Genomic DNA, 26,628 nt, shown 5'->3' with positions numbered 1-26,628 from the left:
AAGGAAAGTCTATGAGACCCTTACATCCAATAAACTACCCCCTCCAAAAGCCAGAATGGAGCTCTGACTCAAATGGTAGAGCGCTAGCCTTGAACCAAAAGCAGCTGAGTAACTGTGCACAGGCCCTGAGTTCAAACCCTTAGACCAGCACAAAAACAAAAACAAACAGAAAAGAACACATTTAACAACTCCAAACCCTGCATTTTGAAGCCATGTTTTTTTCATTTATTAAGTAGCATGAATGAACCATATTTTAATGTTATTCTCATTATAATTCTTTTGCAGTATAATTAGACTGACAGAGTCTGAACACAGCAAATGCCTTTGCTTGCTTTGTGCTGGGGCTTAATATTTAGGCAGACTAAGACTCAAATTCTTCTAGTGAGCATTACAAGTACAAACACTCTGACATATATGCCTTTCCTCAAGTAGCTGGGACTTAGGGTAACCACATGACATGTGTGAAGAAGTCCATTTCCCTCCAAGAGTAATTACTTTGTACCATTAAACATTCCAGAGGAGCACCCTAGTTTAGGATGTGGTCAGTACAACTATGATTTATTGAGCACCTATTAGTTCTACATCGGTGTTTTCTTTGCAACAACTATGAATTTGATGTTCCAAAGCTCAGATGTGTGCCTGGGTGGAAAGTGAGACTGTATCAACACCCAACAGGAAGCAGGGCTAGAGGCATGGCTCAGTGCACCACACCAACCTAGCAAGCATAAAGCCCAAGTTCAACCCCAAATATCATCCAAACAACATAAAATGTGTGGAATTTCATTCATCAGGATGACTCATCATTTGTTGAGAAATAAAAGGACTTGAAAAACATTATGTGAAGTGAAGTCGGGGCTAGAAAGACAAAGAATGCACATTTTCTCTCATATGTGGATGCTAGATTTAATTTATAAATATATTTGTAAAACTGTGGTGGATCTTATGCATATATACACATGCATGTATATATAAATATATACACACATATACATATATGTACACATATAGTTCATATATGTACATACAAATGTATGTATACAGATATGCACACCTATACACATAACCATGTATACATATGTGTACACACATATATATGCATATGGTCATAAGTACATATTACATACCTATGTGTATGTGTGTGTGTTTACTGGTGGTTAATTGGAAATAAGAGTCTCATGGATTTTCCTGCCTAGGCTTGCTTTGAACTGCCATCCTCACCAGCGCCCAGCAAACATTATACTTTTAGTTCCCTGTATTTTTGTTAGATGAAGCACTGTGTGTGGAAAGGTCGAATAGGTGACTTTCCACTGGGAAACCTCTCATCTCACAGAATGGAGTTTTCTGTCGGAAATGTGAAGAGCTGATAGGCTCAAGATAGCAGACACATCACACAAAAGGGATGGTTTTTCTCTTAGTACTGAAGGGTAACTGCTTTTTTTCTATTTTTTCCCTTAGACATGTCAGATTTTTTGGTTTATCTTTGTTCATTCTTCACCATCCTATGTTATCTTCATGTGAAAGCTCATAAAATAGACTTTAAATGCACAAAAGTTAGTTTATCTATCTTTGGGAGGTAAGGGGAGGACAGAAATGGAGGGACATGGAGGGACAAAGGGTGAATAAATGCAGCAGTGATACACCACAAGACACTGTGTTGAAAATGAACTATACAACTTGTGGGTAGGGACAGGAGGGAAAAACTGGTAAAAAAAAATGTACTATTTACTTGACTTATGTAACTGTAACCCCTCTGTATACCACCTTTATATTAACAATAAAAATTAAACAACAAGAACATTAGAAATAAATAAAAATTAAGAAGTCTAATTCCACCGAAGACTCCCCACATGAGGCAAAAGTAAGAGATTAGATTTTTTTATTGTATTTCTAAATTAAAATAAGGTTCAGTTACATAAAGAAGTCCTATGATGAAATATGGCATTATTCCACACAAGCCATAAACTCAGCAAAGAGAATTCACCATGCTATGGAAAATTTCTGATGTGAATTATTGACAACTAATAGCTAAATTCTTTCAAGCCATTTGAAAATGAAGATCTTCAAGAGTATCTTGCTAGTTGGGTGACGGTGGCTCACACCTGTAATCCTAGCTTCTCAGGAGACTGAGATCTGAGGATCACAGTTCAAAGTCAGCCCAGGCAGAAAAGTCCCCATAAGACTCTTATCTCCAATTAATCACTGAAAAACCAAAGGTGTGGCAGTGGCTCAAAGTAGTAGATTGCTAGTATTGAGCAAAGAAAGAGAGCCCAGGGACAGCACCCAGGCCCTGAGTTCAAGCCTTGGGACTGACAAAAAAAAAAAAAAAAGGAGTGTTTTACTATTTAAAAAGCATTTACAGATTGGAGTTGAATAAATAACATAGCCACAATCCAACTTTGGAAGCATTAATGAATTCCTTTCTATGAATTATGGAGCTATAAACTTGCAGTGAAGGCAGCTAGCATGATGTCACCAGTAATTTTTCCTCCTAGCATCTTTGCGATGGCACAGTTCTCTGCTTTAGTGAAGAGGGCTGGCTGGGGAGGCTCACAGAACCTTCAGGTGCTAAGCTTTGTGTTAATTTGATATACAGCAATAGATAACTGATACAAATACATGGACTTCCACCTGCTTACATGTGCTTCCAAGTATTTGCTACTGTTTATTTTGGCATTAATGTCTTAACATCATCAGAACTTACAGGTTTATATTTGACATTGTTACCATAATACCCAGTTTCTCAACCTCATTTCTATATTTTAATGGAAATATAAAAAATTCAATGCTTGTGGATGTCATTTCTCTGAACTCTTAAGTTCACATTGTATTTAGTTGGCTGGTATCCTGAAATAGTTTTTTTTTGTTTTGTCTTAAATAAGTTCACATGTATTCTATTCCCAGCTGTGCCATAACTGGAGACCGATGCAATATTTTCTAACTTCCTTATGACTTTCTAACTTGTTTTTCTGTTCGAATAGCATTAATGTTTTTATGCACAAATTTAGTCACTTTGCAAGACCTCACTAATTTTTCCTTGGATATGATATCTCCATTTCTTCAATAGTTTTTATGGTTCATATTTCAGCTTCCTCAGGCATTCAGAATAGCGATCAGTGTGCATTCTGGGTGATACAGGAGAGTGTTTAAAGCGGGGCCTCTTGAGTTGCTCTTTTATTAATTTGATAATCTTGTACGCATGATTTAACTATTGGTGTTTATATGTGTTCAGAATTAATAAGGCAGGATAATAGTAACATTCCTACTTCTTGAAGATTTTAACCTTTTTTTCATTATCTTTTTCTCTGTATGTGTGTCTGTGCGCAACATGTGCACACGTGCATGGGTGCATGTGTCTGTGTGTGTCCTGGTCCTGGGGCTTGAACTTGGGGCTTAGGTGCTATGCCTGAGCTTTTGTGATAAAGGCATGTGCTCTACCACTTGAGCCACAGAGCCACTACCAGTTTTTTTGGTGATTAATTGAAGATAGAGTCTCATGGACTTTTATGCCTTGGCTGACTTCAAATCATGATCCTCAGATCTCAGACTTCTGAGCAGCTAGGATTAAAGGTGTGAGCTACTGGCATCCTGCCATTTGGCCTTCGAAGAACCACATATATTAAACTACCTATACGTTACAATTGTCTTTGTTCTATTTTATGTTTTTTTCTGTTATTTTCATGTTGGATTATTACTATTGCTCATGATTTAGTTTACTTATACCTTCCATTTTCATTGTTTGCTTGTGGACTTGGGTTATTAAGTTCATCATGTAAAATTTCTAGTTCACACACAATGTACTTCAAACAAAAATTACATTTTGTTAAATGTAATATCTTGGTCCTTGCAGAGACTTCCTAGTTCTTCATCCATCATGATTATATGTTGTCTCATTTTATTAAGAATAATTGTTTTAGCTATTTTTAAACTCCTTCTCATTTTCAAATCTGTTTCACCTTAGGGTTGAGTCCTCCCTCCCTCCCTCCCTCCCTCCCTCCCTCCCTCCCTCCCTCCCTCCCTCCCTCCCTCCCTCCCTCCCTCCCTCCCTCCCTCCCTCCCTCCCTCCCTCCCTCCCTCCCTCCCTCCCTCCCTCCCTCCCTCCCTCCCTCCCTCCCTCCCTCCCTCCCTCCCTCCCTCCCTCCCTCCCTCCCTCCCTCCCTCCCTTCCTTCCTTTCCTTCCTGTGTGAGTTCTAGCAATGTTGGATTCTATCCTGGATTCTGCAATGCTTTAGTTACAGAGATTCTAGATTTGTCTCTGAGTACTGATCATTTTGTATTATTTTCTTATAATTTTGGCTAGTCTTGACATAGACACACTCTTTTGGATGAATGCTCCAATGTCTATATTTTTGCTTTGTTTTTCCATTTCATGGCCCGCTTTGTGTACCTTACTTGCCTGGGTCCACGGAGTTAGTGTGTGAACCTGTCTCCGACTCTGTGCGTTAGGAATTCAATCCCCAAGGCCACAGTGCTGGGAAGTGAGGCCGGATGGGGGGTGTTCCGGTCCGAGGCCCCGCCCACCACTGCAGGGAGGCACTGGAGGCCCCACTTCCTGCCGCAAGGCGACACTGGGGCCCTGCCCGCCGCCACAGGGAGGCGCTGCGTCCTTGCCTGTCCCTCCTGCTCCACACAGCATCCTTTCCGTTCCAGAAAACAGGACATCCCAAGTACCAACTTAGAAGAATGGAGAACGGCTCTGTCTTGCCACCGCCTCATTTATCCTCACCAGCCTCAGAACTAGGGAAAACCAACGTCTTTTCTGCCTCCTTAAAAAAAATTCAACATCTACTCATTCCTAAAGCCTTTTCAAGAACCTTTTAACTATTGGAGCTTATCTTTTGGTGTGGTTCATGCAAGCTTGTGTAAAATTCTGGCACTTGTCTGTATTATCTGATGTTGTAATTAGATGGGGTTTTAGCTGTCCCTTCCCACATGTCTAAGCTCCTTCTTGAAGTCAACAGCAAGTTTTACTTATTGATGTGTCTCCAATGTGGAAGCTGGCATAGACTTGAAATACTGTTTGAATTTTCAAAATTAAATTTACTTTTTGGAGTGACCACTTCATCACCCTGAAAGCAGTTTCCCAAAGAGATATAGAGCTCCAGATCTGTTCTTGAAGCACATGGGAAACCGTTGGTTGGATATTTTAAAAAATCTCTTTGATCCTTCAGTTTTTAAAAGTAACATTACAGATTTGACTGGAACTTTTTTGCTTCAAAGCACACAGATACCATTTTTATCTGGAATTCATAATGATGCCACATGAATTCCAAGTGTTGCAGAAGGTTCATAATCACACTCAAAATGTCAGCAGTTATTATTCTTATTCTTATTTAATCAGCTATTTCTGATGATTGGGGAGATGATTTGAAGTAAATCTATGGTTTTTGTTAACTTCACATTTAGGCTTTAAGATGTTTATCTCAGGTAAATGTTGTCTTCCTCTTCCCTTCTCTAATGCAGTAGGTGTTATTTTGGCTATCTGTCAAAAATATGCCTACCCTCAGGTAACAGGGTAAGAAACGACCTTGGCAATGTGGGAAGATTTTGTTTTATCAGAACTTTGAACCTTGAGTGAAAACATAGGTGAATAGAAAGCAGTGAAAGCAGTCATTTGTGGCAGCTTGAGCATCTTTGTTGAAGGTGGCTTCCTCCTTTCCCTTCTCTCCCTCCCCTTCTTTCCCTCCCCCCTCCTCCCCATCCTCTCCCTTCTTCCATTGGCACTGGATGGTTTAGTCTACTTGTGAGAAGCAAGCTATGAGGGATCTTCCAAAATGTATTTTCTTTTTGAAGCCTATGTTAATTAAAATTAATTTGTTTTGCTTCCCATCAGAAGCAAACATAGAAAACTGAATTCCTTCCAATGACAAGCTCTTTCTATACAAATACATCTTGTAATTAAAATATTTTCAGGTTCTCGAAGACAGGTCATGTGCCTCTTTTTTTTTGTTCTAGTGAACTGTACCTAAATGCCCAAAGAAAGGAGTTTGTTATCATTGGTCTAAAACAGCTACTTAAGAAAGAAATCATATGAGCCAGGAACACAGAGGAAAAAGTGTAAACATTTTGTCAGCAGGTAGAAGATTCAGTGAGGGGTATATGTTGCTGTACATCTAGGAGTAATTGCCGTGAAAACAGGAAATTCCAAAATAATTATTTTTTTATTTTTCCAAAAGCATTTAAAAAATCTGATTGGTTTAAAGGAATCAATGGTATAGTTTCTTTTAGTGAGTTATAACATTTCTAAAAAAAGAGAGAGAACCTGTATTGTAAGGAAAAGTGTTTCTCTGCATTTGGAAATGAGTCCCTAATTTAGAACACTCACAGCACCTAAAGCAAAGATCTCCTGCCTGCTCTGCCTCCTAAGGCTAGCCTCTGTTCTATCAGTGATGTCTGCATTGATATTTTATGTACAAAGTTTGTTCTCTGAAATCCTAGTTCACATGTTCCCACTGTCTTAACTACTGAAAACATTTACATTTTCGCAAGAAATGGTTAAATATAAATTTAAATACATCAATTCTTAGAATACTCATGAAAACTTAAGAAATGACTCTTAGAGATGCTCCCTTTGTAAGATGCAAACCACTTTGAGTCAGTTCCACTATTAGAATTTCCTTTTAGAACACTGGTAGCTAGAGCTTTCTTCACAACTGCATAGAGTTTAATGAATACACATTTCAACTCAAAATTACTTGATCAACTGATTTCCAACTAAGAAGTAATCTGTTTGAATAATCTCTTTGGAAAGTTTGAAAGAGCTCTCAGTATTTTACTTCATCTTTCAAGATTATATTACATCAAAGGATTGCTAGAAAAGCTTGTAAAATTAGAATTAAATTAATCTTAGATCTAGTGTCAAGAAAAGGAACTTAGCTACAGTTTTATAACTTTCAAGGGTACAAAGTCTTTAAAATTTTAGAAACTACCATTATTGTAAATACTAGTAAAGTAAGGGTTACAGTTACATAAGTAAGGTAATGAATACATTTCTTTTTGAACAGTGTTACCCCCTCCTTCATTTTCTCCCATTTTTCCTCTCCTCCCCCCTAAAGTTGTAAAGTTCATTTCCAACATAGTGTCTAGTGAATATCAGTGTTAAAGTGGTTCACCCTTTGTCCCACCATTTCTGTGATTCTCCTTCCCTTCCCCAAATCCGATAAACTTATATATAAGACAAAAGACACAGAAATTAAAGACAGTGACAACAGGAAACAAACCAAAAGAGATAAAAGAAGAAATAACTGCAAATAGTACACTAAAAAACCTCTTGTTTCCATTTCTTGGAGTTCATTTTGATAAGCATCTTTTTATATGATTATATGCACATAGCTATTGAGCTATGGTGATCTTCTTCTAAGAATATTTTCCTTTTTTCTCACTGTGCAATGCTCAGAGTGATGTTTAATCATGTCCAGGTTTAATTATTTGTCTTTTGCTATTTATTGGATTAACCTGAAGATTTATAGACACACTCTAGTTATTAAAAATGAGGGAAACTATGAAGCTTATATTTGTTTGGGTCTGGCTTACTTCACTTAATATAAACTTTTCCAAATCTTTCCATTTCTTTACAAATGAGACAATATTATTCTTTATGAAGCATAGAATTCCATATTTTCTTGATCCATTCATCCAATGAGGGACATCTGGGTTGATTCCATATCTTAGCTGCAACGAACATGGTTGTTCTGGTGGACTTAATGCAGGCTGATTTGTGGTCATTTGGGTAAATGTCCAGGAGTAAGATTGCTGAGTCATAGAGAAGCTCTATGTTTAGTCTTTTGAGTAACCTCCATACTGCTTTCCAGAGTGGTTGAGCAAGTTTACATTCTCATCACCAATGTAGTAGTGTTCTCCTTTGGCCACATCCCTGCCAGCATTGGTGGTTATTATATTTCTTGATAATGGCCTCTAACTGGGATAAGGTAGAATATTAATGTTATTTTGATTTGCATTTCTTTTATGGCCATAGTTGTTGAATATCACTTCATGTGTGTCTATTGGCCATTTTTATTTCTTCTTCAGAGAAGTCTCTCTTTCAGTCTTTAGCCCACTTATTGATGAGATTGTTGTTTCTTTGATGTTTTGAGGGGGTTCAATTTTTTGAGCTATAAGTATATTTTAGATATGAGGTTCTTGTCTGATGCATAGCTAATAAAGATCTTCTTCTTATCCTGCTACCTATGTCATTTGCTATGCAGAAACTCTTCAGTTTAATGCAACCCCAATATCCAGCTTTCTTTGTGTTTCTGGATCTTTATTTAGGAAGTTTTGACCTCTGCCAAGTACCCCTTGTGTTTCCCTTATTTGTTCTTGTAATATTTTCAGGTTATCTGGCTTACATTGAAGATCCATTTGGAATTGATTCTGATGCAGGATAATATATCTAACTTCAGTTTTCTACAGGTGTATAGCGAAATCTGCCAGCACCATTTGTTGAAGAGGCTGTCTTTCTTCCATTCTATGTTTTTGGCTCCCTTATCAAAGATTAGATGGCTATAGGTCTGTGGGTTCATTTCTGGGTCTTTGATTCTATACCATTGGTCTTCAGGCCTGTTCCTATACCAGTATCAAAATGTTTCTATAACTAGGGCTTTGTAATAGAGTTTGAAGTTTAGTATTGATATTTCTCCATCATTGTTCTTCCTGCTAAGGATTGTTTTTGCTGCTCGTGATCTTCTATTATTCTATATGAATTTTTTTATTGCTTTTTCTATATCACTGGATTTTGATGGATATTGCATTTAATTTGTAGATGGCTTTGGGCGTCATTGGCATTTTCATGTTGTTAATCCTCCCAATCCAGGAGCATGGGAAGTCTTTCCATTTACATAGATCTGCTGTAATTACCCTTTCAAAGTTTTTATGTTTTCATCATAGAGGTTGTTCACACCTTTGGTTAAGTTATTTTTTTATTTTTTGAGGCTATTACAAAAGGAATCACTTTCCTGATTTCAGCCTTGCTCTTCTCATTGTTGGCATGCAGAAAAGGTATTGATTTTCACAGGTTAATTTTATACCCTACTGCTTTGACAAAGTTTTGGGCCAGCTCAAGTATTTGGGAGTGGAATCTACAGGGTTCTTTAAATACAGGACCAGGTCATCTGCAAAGAGGGAGTTTTTATTCTTCTTTCCCTATTTGGATTCCTTTTATATTTGCCTCTTGCCTTATTGCTTTAGCTAGGAATCCCAATTCTATGAAGAAGAGGAGTGGAGAAAGTGGGCATCCTGGTCTTGTTCAGGATTTTAGAGGAAATGGCTTTAACTTTTCACCATTAAGTATAATGCTGGCTATAGGTTTGTCATATACAGCCTTTATTATATTGAGTAAAGTCCCATGGATTCCTAGCTTCCCCAGAGCTTTTATACTAAAGGGATGTTGGATCTTGTCAAATGCTTTTCTGCATCTGTTGAGATGATCATGTGGTTCATCCTTGCTCCTATTGATGTGACATGTATATTAAACCAGCCTTGCAACCCAAGGAATGAATCCCATTTGATCATAGTGTATGATTTTTTTTTTTTTATTGGTTGTTGAAGTTGGTTGGCCAGAATTTTATTGAGAAGTTTTGCATATATGTTCACCAAAGAGATGGGTCTATAGTTCTTTTCCCTTGATGAATGTCTATCTGGTTTTGGGATAAGAGTTTTGCTGGCTTCACAGAATGAGATTGGTAGTGATCTTTTGCTTTCAAGTTCACTGAAGAGTTTAAGGAGTATTGGAGTGAGTTCTCCTCTGAAGGCCTTAGAGAATTTGGTTGTGAATCCATCTTTTCCTTGGATTGGTCTTTTATTTCCATTTGTATTCCATTTCCAGTTATGAATCTATTTAATTCATTTAAATCTTCTTGGTTCAGTTTGAGTATATCAATATTTATTAGGAATTCTTCTTTTCTTCCAGATTCTCCAATTTGTAGCATAAAGTTTTACAAAGTATTCCCATATAATGTTCTGAATTTTGCTTTTTTCAGGTATGATGGTCCTGTTCTTTAATTTTATTTATTTAGTTGTGTTCTCTTCTTTTCTTCAGATTTGGAAGGGTCTATCAATTTTGCTAATTTTTTTTTCAAAAAAAATCAACTCATTGTTTTGACTCTTTCCATTATTTTTGGTCTCTAATTCATTTATTTCTGATTTAATTTTAGTTATTTCTTTCCATCTACTAAATTGAGGTTTGGCTTGTTGCTCTTTTTCAAGGAGCATAAGGTGCATCATTAAATTGTTGGTTTGAGATTTCTCCAATCTGTTGATGTAGGCAGTGAGAGCTATAAATTTTCCTCGGAGTACTGCCTTTGCTATGTCCCAAAGGAGCTGGTGTTTTTTGTTAAATCCCATAAATATTTGAATTTTCATTCTGATCTCTTCAGTGACCCACTGTTGATTCAAAATTGGATTGCTTAGTTTCCATGAGTTAGAGAATTTTCTCTGGTGTCTTTTGATGTTTAGGTCTAATTTTATTCCACTGTTGTCTGACAGAATACAGGGAATAATTTCAATACTTCTGAATTTGCACAGATTTGCTTTGTGACCTAAAGTGTCCTCTATTTTGGAAAGTGTTCCATGTGCTGCTGAGAAGAATGTATATTCTGATGATGCTGGGTGAAATATTTTGTAGATGTCCATTAAGTCTAGTTGTTATATGCAATTATATAGTTCTGAGGATACTCTGTTGAGGTTTTTCAGGGTTCATCTATCCATAGGAGACAGAAGTGTGTTAAAGTCACCAACAATCAATGGGGTAAAACTAATTTTTTGTGCTGATTATGTTAATTACCAAAAATCTAGCACTGGTTAAAGATAAAGATGTCCTTAGATGTGTCTGAATCACAGCTTCTCTGCTGATAAAATATAGGTGATCATCTCTGGAATGTGAATTATCAAGAAAATAAGTTGGCACCAGGGTGTAATTTAAGCTAAATAACATTTGTATCATCATATGATGAGGTATTTTAAAGTAAGTTTTTTTTATTGTACAGTTTCACATGGCAGATTGAACGTAATTACAACAATGATATAACAGTCATTTCCATAACATGGAGTTCATTTCACACAGCATCATCTTATGTGTACATAAGGAGCCCAAGTGTCTCTCCTACTCCTTCTTATAGTGTTTTCAGGGTATCTGTTTTTATTTCAAGGTCTTTGATCCATTTGGAATTGATGTTGGTGCAGGGTGATATACAAGGATCTAGTTTTAGTTTGTTGCAAGTGTTGAACCAGTTTTGCCAGCACCATTTGTTAAAGAGGCTGTCTTTCTTCCATGCTATTTTTTTTAAGCTCCTTTATCAAAGATTAAGTAGGCGTAGTTCTGTGGGTTCATTTCTGGGTCTTCAGTTCTGTTCCATTGGTCTTCAGGGCTGTTTCTGTACCAATGCCAAGCTGTTTGTATCACTATAGCTTTATAATACAGCTTAAAGTTTGGTTGTAATTCCTCCAGCACCGTTCTTTCTGTTTAGGATTGTTTTTGCTATTTGGGGTCTTTTATTGTTCCATATGAATTTTTGGATTGCTTCCTCTATTTCATTAAAAAATGGTGTTGGGATATCAATGGGTATTGCATTGAATTTGTAGATAGCCTTTGGCAATATTGCCATTTTGACAATATTAATCCTCCCAACCCAGGAGCATGGGAGGTTTTTCCATTTCCTTAGTTCTGCCTTAATTTCGTTTTTCATGTTTTTAAAGTTCTCATCCTAGAGGTCTTTCACTTCTTTGGTTAAGGTTATTCCTAGGTATTTTATGTTTTTTGAGGCTATTGCAAAAGGAGTTGCTTTCCTGATTTTGGCCTCGGTCTTTGGGTCATTGGCATAAAGAAAAGCCATTGATTTTTGAGGGTTTATTTTATATCCTGCAACTTTGCCAAAGTTTTGGATCAGCTCTAGTAGCTTGGGAGAAGAGTCTATGGGGTTCTTTAGGTATAGGATCATGTCATCTGTGGAGAGAGAAAGTTTAACTTCATCTTTTCCTGTTTGGATCCCCTGTATGTTTTCTTCTTGCCTAATTGCTCTGCCTAGGAATTCTAGTACTATGTTGAAGAGGAGAGGAGAGAGCAGACATCCCTGTCTCGCTTCTGATTTTAAAAGGAATGGCTTTAGCTTTTCACTGTTTAGAATTATGCTTGCTGTTGGTTTGTCATAGACTTCCTTTATTATATTCAGGAATGTTCCCTGGAATCCCAGTTTTTCCAAGACTTTTATCATAAATGGGTGCTGGATTTTTATCAAATGCCTTTCCAGCATCTAGGGATAAAACCATGTGATTCTTTACTACACTCTGGTTGATGTGGTGGATTACATTAATTGACTTGCATATATTGAACCAACTTTGCATCCCTGGGATAAATCCAGTTTGATCATGGTGTATGATTTTTTTGGTAACCTGTTGAAGTCAATTGGCCAGAATTTTGTTGAGAATTTTTGCATCAATGTTCAACAGGGAAATTGGCATATAGTTCTTTTTCCTTGATGAGTCGCTGCCTGGTTTTGGGATGAGGGTTATACTGGCATCATAGAATGTGTTTGGTTGTGAACTTTCTCCTTCAATTTCATTGAAGAGTTTGAGAAATATTGGTGTGAGTTCTTTCGATTTTTTTTCTCTAAGTCATTTAATTCTGATTTGATTTTAATTATTTGCTTCTGTCTATTTGCTTGGGGTTTGGCTTGTCATTCTCTGTCGAGGAGCTTAAGGTGCTTCTTTAAGTTGTTCAATTGCTGTTTCTCCAGTTTGTTGATGTAGGCACTCAGAGATATAAATTTTCCTCTGAGTACTGCCTTTGCTGTGTCCCAAAGGAGCTGGTACTTTGTGTCCTCATCTTGGTTGAATTCCATAAACATTTGAATTTCCATTCTAATTTCTTCAATGACCCACTGGTGGTTCAGCAATGTATTGTTTAGTCTCCTCTCCATGAATTGTAGAATTTTTCTGTCGTGGCTGTTTGAGTTGAGCTCTAATTTTATTCCATTGTGGTCTGAGAGAATGCAGGGAATGATTTTGGTACTTCTGAATTTGTACAGATTTTCTTTGTGCCTTAAGTTGCAATCCATTTTGGAGAATGTTCCATTTGCTGCTGAAAAGAATATGTATTCTGGTGTTGCTGGATGGAATGTTCTGTAGATTTCGGTTAAGTCTAGTTGGTCTATGCAGTTGTTTAGTTCTGAGGTTTCTTTGCTCAGTTTTTGGCGTGTTGATCTGTCCAGTGGTGACAGTGGAGTGTTAAAGTCTCCAACTATCAGTGTGTTTGGATCTATGAGTGTTTTCAGAGTCAGTAGTGTTTGTTTCATGAAGATGGGTGCTCCTGTAATTGCGGTGTAGATATTTAGGATGGTTATATCCTCCTGTAGGAGAGATCCCTTTATTAGGATTTAGTAAACTTTTTTGTTTCTTCTTAACATTTTTAATTTGAAGTCAATTTTATCTGACACTAGGACTGCAACTCCAGCCTGCTTATGGAGGCTGTTTGCTTGGTAGATTTTATTCCAGCCTTTCACTTTTAGAAGATGTTTGTTTTTGCTGGATAGATGTGTCTCTTGGAGGCAGCAGAAATATGGGTCTTGATTTTTGATCCAACTTATGAGCTTATTTCATTTAATTGGAGAATTAATTCCATTAATGTTGAGAGTTAGGATTGAGAGATGATCATTTGTTCATTTCATTATAGCTATCTTATTAAAAGCTGTGTCTTCCCAATTTTTTTTTATCTGGTTTTCTATTTAGGGTTCATTTCTCTGTCTGTATTGTGATCTTGATTATTTCCCATGTGTTGTACATCCTTGAGGATTTTCTTTAAAGCTGGTTTGGTGGAGATATATTGATTCAGTTTTTCCTTACTGTGGAAGACTTTTATTTGACCTTCAGCTACGAATGAGGGTTTAGTTGGGTACAGTATTCTTGGTTGATAGTTATTTTTCTTTAGGCTGTGGCATACCTCATTCCAGGCTCTCCTTGCTTTCATGGTCTCTGCTGAGAAGACTGTGGTAATTCTGATTGGTTTTCCTTTATTTGTGATTACTTTATTCTCCTTAGCAGCTTTAAGGATTCTTTCCTTGGACTCTATTGATACTGTTTTGATCACAATGTGTCGGTGGGATGTCCTATTCTGGTGTGGTCAGTTTGGGGTCTGAATACTTCCTGTATCTGGATAGGCCTATCCTGGATATTTGGGAAGTTCTCAGCTAATATTCTGTTAAATAAGTTGCCTATTCCAATAACTTCTTTCTCGAGGTTTTCCTCAATACCTCTTAGCCTTAAAATGGGCTTCCTGATTGTATCTTGGAGCTCCTGGAAGTGATCTGTTTTGCCAACTGGATTGGTTTGTATTGTCTTTTGTTTTTTCTCCATAGATTCTAGGGAATCTTCCGTTCCTGAGATTTGATCCTTTGCTTCATCTAGTCTGCTCTGTAGGCTAGCTACTTAATTTCGAATCTCCCTTCTTTCTCACTGGTCTATCTTGGCTTCTATGTCTTTGCTATAATTTTCTCATAGGTCCTGTATGGACTTCTTTACTTCATTAATTTGGGTCTGAGTGCTGTCTCTCAAATCTTTTAGCATGGTAGCTATCTTTTCATTGGCGTCTTGAAGTTCATTTATCTTTCTATTTGTGGAGGCCATAAAATCCTCATTTAACTTTTGGTTTGTCTCCTCACGCTCTAGAATAGTTGTCTGAAGAGATTCAAACTTTTCATTTAACATTTTTATTAGTAGACTTTGTAGAGCATTTTGAAGGTTCTCTTCTAGGTCTTTGATTGACAGCTCTGCTTCCTACTTGTTTTGAGTGGGAGTTGAGACTCCATTGTTTGCCCTCTTTCTTGTGCTTCTTCTGCCCATTTGGATTGGAAATGACAATCTACAAGCACCCATGAGCACCGTTTAAGACCCAAAGCAGACCTTACCAAGCACTGTTGTATAAATCTTAGAAGTTGGGCCTGGAAATATGGCCTAGTAGTAGAGTGCTCGCCTTGTATACATGAAGCCCTGGGTTTGATTCCCTAGCACCACATATATAGAAAACGGCCAGAAGTGGCACTGTGGCTCAAGTGGCAGAGTGCTAGCCTTGAGCAAAAAGAAGCCAGGGACAGTGCTCAGGCCCGAGTCCAAGGCCCAGGATTGGCAAAAAAAAAAAAAAAAAAGAAAAATTCTTAGAAGTTCACAATTATATACATATACTTTCCCTCTCTTTTTTGCATATAAAAGCAACTTTGGTGTCCCCAAAGAATACAATTTTAATATAACAGCCGACCCTGAGCCCTCTATTCAGTAGTTACTTATTTACCGTTATAACCCTATGAGCAATTTTTCTTATATTTTCATATTTTTTTTCTTATATTTTGTTCTTTTTGTCCTGGTGGAATTTCTCTATGAACCCCCTTGACTCACTCGGATTGAACAGGGCTACCCTCTATCTGATAAGCAGTTGTCAATGGAGTTTGGAGGTCCTGGAAATAAATTTAGGAGGATAAGTTAGGGGTAGTGAAGGGAATAGAGTAAAATGAGTGGTGGATGATGATTTTGGTTTAGTTTCAGTGAAGTGGAAAGGTGGAGAAGAGTAGAATCGGTAGAAAGAACAAGATTAAAATGATAGAGAATGGAGAGTCAACAGAAAAGAGTAAAGGTGTTAGTCAAAGGAAAGTAATTTTAATGAAAGAAAATTTGAAAAGAGAAACAAAGAAAAAATATAGGAAAACAAACACACAAAACAAAAAATATTACCAAAAAAGTCACAACAAAACAAACAAATTAAAAACAGAAAGCAAAAAACAAATGACAACTCAAAAATGAAAAATAAAAAAGTTTAAAGAAATGTTTTAAAAAATGGAGTCTTCCTTGTTTGGGTGGGCTCTTTCCAGGCTCTGGTTTCCTTGCAATGGTCTACAGTCTATTTTCCTTCTGCTTGGCTGGTTAGATTTGATTTCGGCTTGCAGGGGGTAGATCTGCTCTGACCCTCTTCCCCTGTTAGTTAAATCCTGGGGTTCTTTGGTTTTCACAGCTAGCAGGCAGGACTTGGGTGTCCTCTCTAGTTGAGGGACTCTGAACAGTCTAGGGAACCGAGGCTCCTTCCATCAGCTGTGGGGCTACTGCCTTTAATGCCTGGCTCTGAATAAGCTACAGACTCAGCAGGGTGAGGCACCTTGGGCCTTGTTTATCTGGGTGAGGGCTGCTTGCCCCGGGGGAGGTTCCTCCTTCCTGCATGGGGCGACCTTCTCCTGGGCAGATCTGGCTGTGGAATCCAGCTTGGTTCACTGGTAGGAGTTGGTAGTTGGGCATCCTCTGCAAAAGGGCCATTTCTCTGTCTTGGGAACTGTTACTCTCCCGTCTGATTATTCCATGCCACCAGTAGTTGCTTCAGTTTGATTTTAGAAATTCTGGCTGCTGGACAGTTGGTAGCCACAGCATCAACAGCGTGGGGTAGGGTGGGGCACCTTTGGCTGAGTTTACCTGAGTCTGTGAGCCTTGGCCCAGGAATGAGCCTCCCACCTGGGCAGTGGGACATTCTCCTGGGTGGAGCTGGCTCTCACCCATCAGTCACTCTTTCCCTTTTCAAAGATAGCCTCTTTCCCCTGGCCCGCTTTAGTTCCAGTCTGGTCTGACGGGGTCTATACAAGAGTCAAAGATGCTGCTTCACTCTGGTGGTGGGGGAAGGACTAGCTTCCAGATGCTGCTCTGTGGGCATGAGTGAGAATGTCTTTCGTGGGGTACTCACGCTTTCTCTTTGATTCTGGCCTATCCATGCTCAGCCTTTGATCCATGTTTGTTTGCCGCCATCTTGAGGATTTCCAGCTACTCATCGCTATGTGCTTTGGGTGTGTGGAATGCCGGGTGCTGTGCCGGCAGTGGCACTGGTGTGGTGGTGGGGCACTGCCTGGAGTTCAAATCTGTGTTTTCAGGCCAACAAAGTCGATTTTTCCTTCCTGGCCAGAATCCCTGTACTGTTATAACTTACTTGGACTGTCTTTCTAGGAGTAAAAGTTTCTCTGGAGTGGTAAAGCTGGGATGTCGAAGGGAGCTTGGCTAGGACTCTGCTGCTCCTCTTCCATCTTCCTAGAAGTCCCTCTAAAGTAAGTTTTATGTATGCATTTGGTATTTTGAAATTTTCAGAGACAATTACAAATATCTGTTTTTTGTTTTTTTTTTTGTTTTTTTGGCCAGTCCTGGGGCTTGGACTCAGGGTGTGACCACTGTCCTTGTCTTCTTTTTGCTCAAGGCTAGCACTCTGCCACTTGAGCCACAGTGCCACTTCTGGCCATTTTCTGTATATGCGGTGCTGGGGAATTGAACCCAGGGCCTCATGTATATGAGGCAAGCACTCTTGCCACTAGGCCATATCCCCAGCCTCACAAATATCTGTTTAAGATATTTCTTGTCAGGAATTTTAGGATTCAAGACTGGCATTACCTAGATGTTAGTCATGTTAAGATTTACATGAATTTCATGTCATAATAGAGAAGCAAAAACTGCAATTAAATGATAACTACATAATTTCTGATCTTATTTGTCCAGAAAACTTGCCTGATAGCTATGTCTGCATGAGAGCCATTTTTTTTTAAACCTGTGAGTCATTCTGAGCTAGACATATTTGAATGTGAGATTCTGGAGGACCTTGCCTTGGTATATTCACTAGGTAAGTTTAAAAAATATAATCATTTAGCCATGGGCTGGTGGATCATGCCTATAATCCTAACAACTAAGGAGGCTGAGGTTTGAGGGCCTTGGTTTGAAGCCAATGTGGTCAGAAATTTCTGTGGAAAAAAAAAGCCAGAAATGGAGATGTGGTTAAGTAGTAAAGCATTAGGCTTGAGAGAAAATCTTTGGGGACAGTACCCTGGCCTTGAGTTCCAGCTCCAGGACTGGTACAAATTAAGTAACCAAGCAAGAAGCAAGATAGCAAGGAAAGAAGGAAGGAAGGAAGGAAGGAAGGAAGGAAGGAAGGAAGGAAGGAAGGAAGGAAAGGAAAGAAGGGAAAGAGGGAAAGAAGGATAAATGAGGGAAAGAAGGAAACTATTTTCAAGAATTAAAAGTGAACATATGTTTTTAAAAATAAATTATCTGTAACACATACGGTATCCATGCCAAATTTAAAAAATAGAAAATGTAATGATTATAAGCTATGAGATTCACAATTATTTGGTGGGTGGCACCTAGGATGTCATAGTATTCAAGTTTGACATCAATGTTCTTTTTTCCTTACTGAGAGCTCCTTTCTGTTTTCTGTTCAAACAGCAGACAATCCTGGGCTCCTTTTTCTGCCCTGTTCTTTCTCCTCTGCCATGTAGAATGCATTGGATAATGCCAAGAAAACATTAACAACAGGTCAATAGAAATAATAAAAATTAATGTAAAGAAAAGATAACTTAACGAGTGTCTTCTTAACAAAGAAGGGGCTTGTGCAAAGTCCTTACCATGTTTGGGAGGTTCTGTACTGACAACTTGAGGTACATTATGCATAAATTAAGAATGCATACTATCCTCTCTCAGTAATTGTGATGAAGTTAAACATAATGAAAAATCCAAGAGATAAAACAAAATACTAAAAACATCCATATATTTTATAGAAAGTCATAAAGTGTGGCATAAAGTTAAAAGAAATGGAAAACTATAATTTTGTTAAATATACTTTAATGAAAATACCAATAAAAATGCAGGTGTTAGATTGGGTTTAAAAACAAGTCTGAACAAAATGAAAATCCAAGATGAAATTTTATGTCTTTTAAAAGTAAGAATTAATAGAATTTGGAAATTAAAAGATTGGAAAAACATAGTTAAAATGAGCAAAAGTATCACCAAGGATAAAGAAAATATTTTATAAAATTTTATAAAAACTATGGGGCCAGGACCGCATGTTTCATTTACACAGACTTAGATACAAATTGTTTTCGGTGTCAAGAATTTCTGAAACATCCTCATTGCTACTTTTGTGACTTGACTGAATCATTTAACATCTTTAAACTTTAGGCTCTATTCTGATAACTGAAAGCACACATGGACACATACATATGGCAACTACATAATAAAAACTTAATTATGTTAATAATATGGAGAAGATAACATGACATCCTACATAATTTCATAGAAAAGTCCATTCTGTGTATATTAAGTAACATAATGAATTCTACTGAATAATCAACAAAAAATATTGTCTCTAAAGTAAACATAATTGTCTGCCTACTGAAAAAATAGTCAATATGTTTAATGAAATTAACAGCAAGATAAACTTAGAAATCAGACTACTCAGTAAATTTTTAATTTGTCATTGAAATCAGTCATTTTAGAATATGTCCCTTTCAAAAGTGTTCCATTTGATTTTAGATAATCAATCTCTTGTTTAATGTGTACTTAAAATAAGGGTAATCTTTTTTTTTTGGCCAATCCTGGCCTTGGACTCAGGGCCTGAGCACTGTCCCTGGCTTCTTTTTGCTCTTCCACTTGAGTCACAGCACCACTTCTGGCCATTTTCTGTATATGTGGTGCTGGGGAATCGAACCCAGGGCTTCAAGTATACAAGGCAAGCACTCTTGCCACTAGGCCATATCCCCAGCCCAATAAGGGTAATCTTAATGGCAAAAAGAAAGAAATGGCTTTCACAGGGAAATGGTCAGATTTTGAACGAATAATGGTGAACGAGACAAGCCTAGAGCACAGAGCACAAAGGCGCATGGTCTCCCTGATATGTGGTTGTTGGAGGGGGAGGAGAGAACAGTAGAGATCATGTCTGTAAAATAACAAACTTCTTTTCAAATGGTATTTCTACATGTTTTGGTCAACGACTTACATCATGTCTCTAAAACCAAACAATTACTAAATAAACATAAAAAGGTCTAGGATAGACCTGCCAGGAGCACAATAGCTCAACAGCTACATACATATGATTATATAAGATGAGGCTAAGCAAAATGAACTCCAAGAGACGGAAACAGGAGGATTTTACTGTTGTCATTATGTTTAATGTGCTAGGTGAATTTCCTTTGACATACCCCCTGTGGTCACTGTATATAATTCTGGTACACTGGATATTGTATATATGCTTATCTGAACTGGGGAAGGGAAAAAAATGAATGAGGGTGTAACAAATATGACAAGAAATGTACTCACTACCTTATTATGTAACTATACCCTCTCTGTACATCACCTTATGATGAGGAAATTAAAAAAAATTCAAGAGGAAAATTTAATAATTCTAAATGCAAATGACCCTAATAACATAATTTCAAATTTAGCAGAACTAAAAGGGAGAATATCCAAATCTACAATCACAGTTCTAGATTTCAGCAATTCTTCTTTTGAAATTTGGAAATGACATAGATAAAAATATCAAAGTGTATAGGATGGATTTGAATAGTGTTATTAATCAACTCAATTGAGTTCAAACTTCTAGAATAATAAATCAGCAATTGCAGCATAGATGATATTTTTAAATGCATTTTAAAAGGCTCAATGAAATAGGCCATAAGCTAGGCCATAAATCAAATTGTGAAACACATGTAAGGACCGGAATTGTGCAGAATGTATTCTCTGAGTTGAATTAGAAATCATATTCTGAATGGTAACCATGAAATTTTGAAATACTTGAATATTAAGAAATACCCTATAAAAGTCATAATGGAAATAAAAAAAAATTAGAGTAAACAAGTATGGAACATTAACATATCTAAATGTGTGGAGTGAGGTAGGTACCTGTGATTCACACCTATAATCCTGGCTAATCAGGAGGCTAAGCTCCAGAGGACTGAAGCTCATAGCCAGCCCAGGCAGGAAAGTCCAGAGATTTCATTTTCAAAATAACCAGTAAAACAAAACAACAACAACAGAAAAAAACAAGGAAACAAAAGAAACTGCTCTGGTAGAGTGCTCAAATGGCACACAAAAAAAGAAACTAATAATGATGAAAACAGAATTTTTTTTTTTTGCCAGTCTTGGGTCTTGAACTCAGGGCCTGAGCACTGTCCCTGGCTTCTTCTTCTTCTTCTTTTTTTTTTTTTTCTCTCAAAGCTAGCACTCTGCCACTTGAGCCACAGCGACACTTCTGGCCATTTTCTATATATGTGGTGATGAGGAATCAAACCCAGGGCTTCCTGTATAGGAGGCAAGCACTCTTGCCACTAGGCCATATTCCCAGCCACAGAACTTTTTTTAAAAAAGAAACTCATGAACAGAGCAAGCCAGAAAATACCAGCAAGTCTTTTGAAAGGAAAATAAAAAACTTTGAATCCCTTAGCAAGACAAATAAACAGAAAATCATAATTTATCAGGATCAGTACTAGGATGAAAAACATGCTGATAGATGGCACAGGCATTAAAAATAAGCTTATGACCAATTTCAACTTGATGTGCATGAACAATTACACATTTTTTGAAAAATATTACTTTCAGAATTGTTGTTAGAAGTCAAAACTGCGAAGTAACATCAAGTCTACAATGAAAAGAATCACATGGGGTGAATAGGATCCAAGTGTATTATATGCACATATAGAAATTTCACATGCAACCCCTTGGTACCACGAATGTACTGTATTGTAACAAAAACTTTTCCACAAGGAAAACCCAGGTAGCTTTTGTTAGTAAATTCTGCCAAACAACAAAGAAAGGAAGAATCTAGTCCTAAGATACGCACAACAACAAACACATCCACCGGCCGGTGGCCCATGCTTGTGACCCTAGCTACTCAGGAGGCTGAGAAGATTATAGAGCTGGAAGGCTGCAGTTCGAAGCTAGCTGGGGCAGGCAAGTCTGTGACACTCATCTCCAATTAACTACTCAGAAAAAGCTGAAAGTGGTGCTCAGGTGGCTCAAGTGGTAGAGCGCTAGTCTTCAGCAGAGAGGCCAGACCAGGAAAACAAACAACAAAACCCACCACACTTCCTCATAAGGAAGAAGTTCGTCATAAGCAGCTTATGAGTACAGAAATCCAACACCAAACTTGGTGACTATGGGACAAGCTCCTGGTTGGCAGCGACCCCTTTGTGTTTTCCCTCCCATGTGCCATTCTTTTGCAGAACACACTTCAGGAAATTTTGTGCTTGAGATAAGGGGGAACAATCTGGAAAGCTGCAGGCTGTATCTCCATTCCAGCCAGAACAGGATGTCATGCCGTGCCCCAGGTCAGCGTGTTGAGTGGCCGTGTCCATGAGCACAGAGGGTTGTGCTCTGGGAATCTCTTGGCCACAGGACGATGCTGGCATGTTCAGATGAGACTCATCCATTCTCACATCTGAATAATTTCCATAATATAGTGATAACAACTTTTGTTATAGCATTCGTAATCATTTTCAAAACAGTGTATGCCGTGTGTGTGTGTGTGTGTGTGTGTGTGTGTGTGTGTGTGTGTGTGTGTGCTGGTACTGGAGGTTGAACTCAGGGCCTGGATGCTCTCCTCAGCTTTTGTGCTAAGGATTGGTGCTTTTATTTTGATGGTTAATTGAGATGGATCTCAAGGAGGATGCTCTGTGAGCTGGCTTTGAACTATCTTCAGTTCTCATCCTCCTGAGTTGCTAGGATTGTAGGCATGAGACACTAGCTCCTAGCATATAACAACATACTTTGTAACTTGTTTGGTGGTACTACAGTTTGGAGCTCGGTGTCTCACATTTTCTCAGCTTGCTTGCTCAGCACTCTACCACTGAGCAATGTCTCCTGCCAGTGAATGAATATTTAAATGTATTAGTTGAATGAAAGAAGCTAGGTATGAAAATAGTGCAGCTACATGACTTCGTGTCTATGGAGGTCTAGAAGGGACAATATCTGCTGATAGAAGACAGCTTGAGAAAAGAGATGGTTTCTGAAAAGTAAGGAGCAATGTCATGCTGTGGTGTGAATATTCTAAATTTTAAGGGGGTATTTGTTACATAAAACAATGTATATATATATATATTCCATTGATAGGACATATATTATATACATATATATATATCTATAGCCTATTGGTAGGATCACACAGTTGTTGTTTTTGTTTTACTTTTACTCTACTTAATTTACCTTTCAAAGTCCTGAAAACACTGCCACGCTGCATGGCTTAAGATGAAAGCTCTGAAAACTCTCCACTCACTGTAGGGAGGCTTGACACCTCAGAGAATATAAGATGCAAAGTCAGTTTAGTAAAGACAGTTACAACCCCAGGGAGTGGCTAATTCTTTTCAGAAGTTTGGCTGTGGAAAAAGAGAAGACTAATTCTGTAGGATGGAAACATTTATGCCTACGGTTATGATCCAGGGAAACATGCTTTAAAGGCCTGGAATTTTTTTGTTTTGTGGTAAGATTAGGAAATGAAGAATCTGCGAACATTTAAAAATCTACCGTTATGTTCAGATTTAGAGTTACAAAACAGCAGAGTAAATACAGAGTCTGTTTCAGAATTCCATGTGCCCCCTCCCACCTACAGTTTCCCATGATTAGTATCTTACCTTGGGGCATTAGGCTTGTTATAATTCATGAGCCCCAAACTTTAGTTATCATTCACTAAAGACCATAGTTTACATTTATGTCTGATATACCACTTGAACCATGCCCACAGTACAATATTTATCTTTTCATGCGCATTTCTATGAGTTTTTGAAAACACATATCATACACATATTGCAACTGTTTCAAACAGAATAGCTTTTTTTAACCATTGCTAAAATTCGTTTTTTTCATTCATCCAGTAGGAGGAGTACCACTGTGGATTCTAGAAAAATCTCTTGATATAGTTTCTAATACTTTTAAAGATACTTCAGTTAACATAAGTTCTCATATTTTGTTACATTAATTTGGGATATTCTTGCTGTACTTCTATAGGTTGTGAAAGGGGTTTCTCTTGTTGCTTCTTGTTTTCCTTGTAAAGTTTTGGCCTTATTTTATTATTCTATTCTATCCTATTATTTTTATTTTTTTTCTGTTACGGAGTTTCCATATGTATGTAGCCCAGGTTGAGCTTGAACTACTGATCTTTCTGCCTCATCTTCCTGAATGTTAGGATTGCAAGTGTGTGTCAGCATGCCACAGTTTATATTTCGATTTTTGATACACTGAAAGTTTGTATCATGTTTGTTAAATCTACTCTTTAAACTTAGAAAAAAATTTTCCTTTGGATTCAGGTTATAAGCAAAGGCTTGTTATAGCCTTTTACTTTGATAATAATACATGCGCTAAGCGTTCTATTAGCATACATTAGTTATACAGGGAAATTCCATAGTGACATTTCCATACAAGTATACAATGTATTTGGGCCAACTCACCCCTCTATTTCTCTTCCTTTTCACTTTATTTACTCCATTCTTAAAGCAATGTCAGCAATTTTGTTGTTCTCTTTTCATACAGGCAATCTACTAGAAACATATTCATCTCCTTTCACTCATGTCATTGATATGTGTAAAACTTAATATAGCTAGTGAGTGCTTTACCACTTGGGCCACACCTCTACTTCTGGAGATGAAACTGGAGATGAGTTTCATAAACTTTTCTGCTCAGGCTAGCTTTGAGCCATGACCCTCAGATCTTAGCAACCTGAGTAGCTGGGATTACAGGCGTGAGCCACCAGTGTCCACCTCTATTTGAAGTTTTCATAGTTTAGCAGTTAATGATAGATAGCCCAGAAAATACACTATCATGCTTCTTTTTTTTTTTGCCAGGCCTGGGTCTTGAACTCAGGGCCTGGGCACTGTCCCTACCCTTTTGCTCAAGGCTAGCATTCTATCATTTGAACCACAGCACCACTTCTAGCTTTTTCTGTTTATATAGGACTGAGCAATTGATCCCAGGGCTTCAAACATGCTAGGCAAGCACTCTGACACTAAGCCATGTTCCTAGCCCAATGCAAATAAACATTCATCAAACCATAAAAGAACATATTTCGGTTATCTCTTACAGAATTCTTATTAAGATAATGCATCTGATTTTCATCTGTGCACTTAGGCAGAAGGAGAGCTCATGGGTACTGCATGACACAGTTCATTCTGTGCTCTCAGTTTCCAATTGTTGTGCCAAAGCTATTTTAAAATGGCACCTGAAGGCCTGCATTGCTCAGCTTGTTCTGTGAGCCTTACTTGGTAAAAGATAAGTTCTTCTTTTCAAAACTGTCCTGCGGTTGCTGTTTTTAGTTCAGGATGATAAGAATTATTTAACTTTTACAAAATGACTAATTCGAGCAAGAACAAGAATACAATGTGAAAACCTGAGAGCCCTTGGCTTAGGAAATGAAACAAAAATAAATAATGTGGGGATTTGCACTTTTGTTTTTTAAATATAATTATTATGTTTTACTCACAATTTCCAGAAAGTAAATTTTAGATGAATCCATATATTTTGGATAAAGTTTTAAACTTTCACCTTTTGCAAATTGGAATGGATACCTACATTTATGAATATGATATAGTACAGTCTGTGGTGTTCTGTTTTCTTATCAGACCTGTCTTATGTAAATTGAGTAAATAAGCCTAGAAAGAGCTATTCTAAGTGAGGTCTGAAATTATATAACAAGTTCCCTGATTTTCTCCATACTTTGAAATATTATTGTATGATTTGTAAATGGTATATTAAGTGTGTGTGTGTGTGTGTGTGTGTGTGTGTGTGTGAGCCTGGGCTCTGACCCTGATATGTTTTGTTCAAGATTAGTGCCCTATTACTTGAGCCACAGCTCGACTTCTGGCTTTTCTTTTTTTGTAGTTTGCTGGACATCAGATTCTTATGGACTTCCCTGCCTCAGCCAGCTTTAGACCATGATCCTCAGGTTTCAGCTGCCTAAGTAGTTGGGATTACAGGTGGGAGACACCAACACTGGCTACATGTTTTCGTTATCTTTTAAAACAGATTTTCTGTTTCTGAAAATATTTCCTTTTAAATGATAAGTATGTTGATTAAAAGAAGAATTGTATATAGAAAAGTGGGGAAATAGTAATGATCATAATGAAAATTGCGCTCTGTGTGGCTGCTCATGCCTGCAATCCCAGCTACTTGGGAGGCAGAGATCCAGAGACTTCATCTTGATCAGTAGCACTATTTAAAAAGTGACCAAAGCAACCTCAGACTGCAATGTGTTACAGTGCTTACATAGCATGCACAAGCCCAAGTTCAAACCCCAGTTCTGCCAAAAGCAGAAAATGAATATGGCTGAAAAGAAAGGTCAGTTGAAAATAACAGGTTTCTTGTCTTTGGTCCATTGAGACCATCCTTTGCTGAGTGGGGGTGATAAACTCCATCCGGACACTTCCTGTGCTACAGTCATTTTATCAGCTTGATGAGTTTTCATCACACCCTCTCCCAGTCTCTGTAAACTACATGAGGTGCTTGCCATTCCATGTTCATGGCTGAAGGAACAAACAAGGCAGGGCCAGCAAGAGGCAGGCTGGGCAAGCACCCAGCCCATGTGCCCTGCAATCCACAATCTTAGCCACTCCTTCCAACTGCTCGGGAGGAGTAGAAGAAAGAAAGGAGAAAGAAAAGTAAAAGAACAAAAGGGGGGAACATTAAAATATGCATTGTAACCATAATGGAATATGAATCAAATCAACTTCTTGGCCTGCATTTTCTTCTCTGGCATCCATTCCTCTATTTCAATCTTTCAATCGAAATCTCCCAACCATGGTTGGGGCTTGGGGGGGTTGGGGGGACTCACTTGCATTGGTCCTCGCCCTTGCCAGACCCTCAACCACTTTTGGAATGTTCTCG

The sequence above is a fragment of the Perognathus longimembris genome, chromosome 24 (assembly GCF_023159225.1).
Source record: "Perognathus longimembris pacificus isolate PPM17 chromosome 24, ASM2315922v1, whole genome shotgun sequence".
Taxonomy (NCBI): Eukaryota; Metazoa; Chordata; class Mammalia; order Rodentia; family Heteromyidae; genus Perognathus; species Perognathus longimembris.
Note: the sequence above shows the minus strand (reverse complement) of the source record.